Here is a 3,808-nt window from a genome sequence, read left to right on the forward strand (position 1 = left end):
CATGACTTAGTGGCTGGACAACAACAACCACCTTAAAGTCCAGAAACAGGAAGAAATTTGGGGCAGGTGAAAGCCCATTTCTCCAACTATTTTTCTCTCTTTAGTTCTGCTCTCATCTGTGTGGACTTCATCCTTTAGCTGTAGAGTTCCCAATTGATGACAAACTGGTTGAAGCAGTACCATGTGGTCGTTCTCACTCCTGACAACCAAAGAATAAGTACCTTGTGGTGGATGGTTCTCCGTAGAGACCAAGAAAACTTCATCCCCATAAGTCCCCAGGAAACCCTTGCGTCTTGCCGGTTTTTCCAGACTAGGTCACATACATGTTCTAAGTCAGGTCTCTGCTCTAGGGAATGTCATCCACAGAATGGCATCAGCTGAGTTCCTGAACCAGCCCTGGCTCAGCTGACGGCCCTTTACAAGGCTTTATAGCTCCAGCTCTGCACTCTGGGTGTTCCAATGAATAAGGAGTTGGGAAGAGCATCCCTGGTGACCCAGTGGTAAAGAATCTGCTTTTCAATGCCAGAGACTCAGGTTCAATCCCTGGATCAGGAAGATCCCCTGGAGAAAGAAATGGCAACTCACTCCAGTGGGTTGGGAAATCCCATGGACAGAAGATCCTGACAGGCCACAGTCCATGGGGTTGTAAAAGAGTCAGACACAACTTAGCAACTAAATAACACAACAATCTGTCCTATGCAATGCAAACAACATAGGTTAATGTGTAGCACCTTACATTTCAGTGACCAGGTACCAGCCTGAGTCTCTGGCTGCACGTCCTGTTGCATTTCTTGGGCACTTTAAACCCCGTGTCCCTCTGAACTAAGTACAGTTCCCTGAACCAGCAAAGCAGAATAAAGCCTCTGAGTTCTTTTTTCCTCAGTCATCTCAATCTGAAATAATCTTTTCCACTTCCAATCCATCAACAACCAACTACTCTCTCTTTTCTAAAAGTTGATTTTCTTTGTGATCCGAGACTGTCAAAACAACAAGGTAGATCTCTATTGGGTCGCAAAGAGTGTGACATGAATGAGGGACTAGCACTTTTATTTTTTCAAGTAACTTATTGGCTTCCCTGGTGGCTCAGACGGTAAAAGCATCTGCCTGCAGTGTGGGAGAACCTAGTTTGATCCCTGGGTCAGGAAGATCCCCTGGAGAAGGAAATGGCAACCCACTCCAGTACTCGTACCTTGAAAATTCCCTGGACCGAAGAGCCTGGTAGGCTAGAGTCCATGGGGTCGCAAATAGCTGGACAAGACTTCACTTTCATTTTCACTTTCGTGGTCTTGCCCTTGGGAGAAAAGGAAGATCACCTAAATCTGCAAATAGGATATTAAGTGCTGGGTTTTTAGTATGGTCATAATGTGCCTCATGTGGGTTATTGAAGGTGGAATGCCTACAGCTTTGAGAAATATGTTGTGAACCATTGAGGCTTCTTGGGTATTTCACTTGGTTGTGTTGCTGGGGTGGTTGTCAAGGAAAGGATATGCCCACTCTTGGAATGAATTAGTCAGGAGATGGATGAGGGTTTGTTTCTGGGCACCATGCAGTTAATGCTATTATTTGTTACTCAGTTTATTCACAGTAAATCTTTAAATGAATGCCTTGCAAAATATAGGTAAAATGTTTATCCTTTCCCTGCACCTACATACAACATCTAATATGCTGTTCCACTTCCTCTTTCCTATGTAATAGGATAAAACCACATTGCCTTAGATTCTGTAATCTTGGATAAAGTTCAGTACCCCCAATCTAAGTCCAGTGTTGAAGGACTGAGAGACAAAAGTCAAATTTCAAGGAACTAAGAGTTGTTGTTGTTCAGTCGCTTAATTCATGTCTGATTCTTTGCAACCCCATGTACTGCAGCACGCCAGGCTTCCTTGCCTTTCTCTCTCTCCTGAAGTTTTCTCAAACTCATGTGACTGAGTTGGTGATGCCATCCAACCACCTCATTCTCTGTCGACCCCTTGTCTTCCTGCCCTCAATCTTTCTCAGCATCAGGGTCTTTTCCAATAAGTCGGTTCTTAGCATCAGAGTAGGGATGGTCAAAGCTTGGAAGGTTAAAATGTAAATCTAAAAGACCTTCTAATAAAATAGAAGAGTAGGACTCTTGGGTTCAAAAATTTGTATTAGCGAAGGGTCTAAAACTCCTTTGTTTTAAATTGTGTTAAAATTATTAAAGAATCCAATAGCTTTAGAGAATGTTTGCCCAGGGGAAGTCTATATATTTGGCAAGCTAAAAAATGTTGAATATAAATGAAAATCATCCCTAATCCAACCATATGCATCTCTACATTGTCATTTCCTTCCAGACTTCTTCCAAGTTTATGCTTTTGAAACATTTAATGTAATACTAAAACTATGTATCTCAAGTTTTCTATACATATGTATGTGTCTGTACAATGTATGTATAATTTTAATGTTGACTACTATGATCTTCATAATGATTATTAAATGTAACCAGTTTTCCAAAGAATACCCTTCAGGTCTTACTGCCTTAATAAATTAATTCATTATGCTTTTTTTCCCTTGGATGTATTTCCTTAGACTAAATTTCCAGAAATCGTATTACTGAATAAAAATGGTTATGAAATGTTTATGGCTCATTGTATGAAATGCCAAACTTCTTTCTAAAAGGGTTTTAAAAAATTTAAATTTCATAATACAGCATATATATTAGTTTTGTTACTTTCCAACATGTATTACATCCAATTAAAAATTTTTTTTTTACTGTCCCACTTCTAGTCTTACAGCAAATCATATGCTCCTAGAGACATAAGACTGTATATTTACTGTTCAATCTTTAATTTTCTGAGGCACTAGAATAATGCCTAACACATACTAAACAAATGGTAAATGTCACACTGATTTGAATTAATAATAGAAATCTTTTTCGCAGTTATGATGAATACCAAATTACTTCATATTTTGGTGAATTGTTTCATTATGACTTTATCATTTTTAAATTAACAGAGATTTGCATTCTGTATTCTTAGTGTATTCTTTTAAAAATGAAATGTTTCCTGTTTTGCTGTGTCATTCTTGTGAAAGGACATGTTGATCTTCTCCAGAAGATGCCTATTTTAAGATATTATCTGCCAAAGCACAAATCATTTAATTTTACTAGTACAGTAAACAATTATATCACTGACTTTAAATTGTACATTTGAAATATAGTTGAGGCTAAATATTTTAATTTCCTTACTAAAATAGTATTCTTTACAGTTGCTTGCTGGTGAATTTGCACATTTGTATCCTGAGCTTAGTTGGTAAACCAGGAAGTATAATTACATTTTAATCAGTTTTTGTTACATTTACTCCAAATTTTTTAAAGACTTTAAGTTTTTATTTATGGCTATAATTCCAAAATTTTATATAATTTCATTTGGTTTTGGGCAAGGAAATACCTTTTTTTCTTAGCTAGCTCAAAATTTATCAACTACCACTTCATATCACCCTTCCACTATGGGCTAACCATCCAGTTTATTTTATTTGGGGCATTTTGGATATTGTTAATATTTTGTATAATGACATATAATGCATGCCAAAATGTTTTGGGATGAGCTGTTATATTTTGTGATCATATGAATAGATATTTTTCCCATACATGTAAAACTATTATCTAAGCATATTTTAATTCAAAACATATTTAAAAATTTTGATGTATGGGTTAATTTTCAGTTTTCCCAACTTCTCAATAATGTAATGTGTTGATGTTTGTACTACACTGTTCTACTGATTGATTAGCATATATTTTAATATCCAATTAATCTAGTTCCTCAATTATTTTTCTTTTGAGACTATTCTG

At 36.7% G+C, this 3,808-nt stretch overlaps 1 non-coding gene across 1 annotated transcript; it reads right to left on the minus strand.

The window, feature by feature from the left end:
- Positions 1 to 3,005: 3,005 nt before the first annotated feature.
- LOC147380238 (U6 spliceosomal RNA) lies at positions 3,006 to 3,111 on the minus strand. The gene has a single exon (XR_015135234.1). It is a non-coding gene; the product is annotated as a U6 spliceosomal RNA (small nuclear RNA).
- Between the last annotated feature and the right edge of the window lie 697 nt (positions 3,112 to 3,808).

This window comes from Bos grunniens, chromosome 1 (assembly GCF_055505025.1).
Source record: "Bos grunniens cultivar Pamir isolate PY7600 chromosome 1, Bosgru_T2T1.0, whole genome shotgun sequence".
Lineage (NCBI taxonomy): Eukaryota > Metazoa > Chordata > Mammalia > Artiodactyla > Bovidae > Bos > Bos grunniens.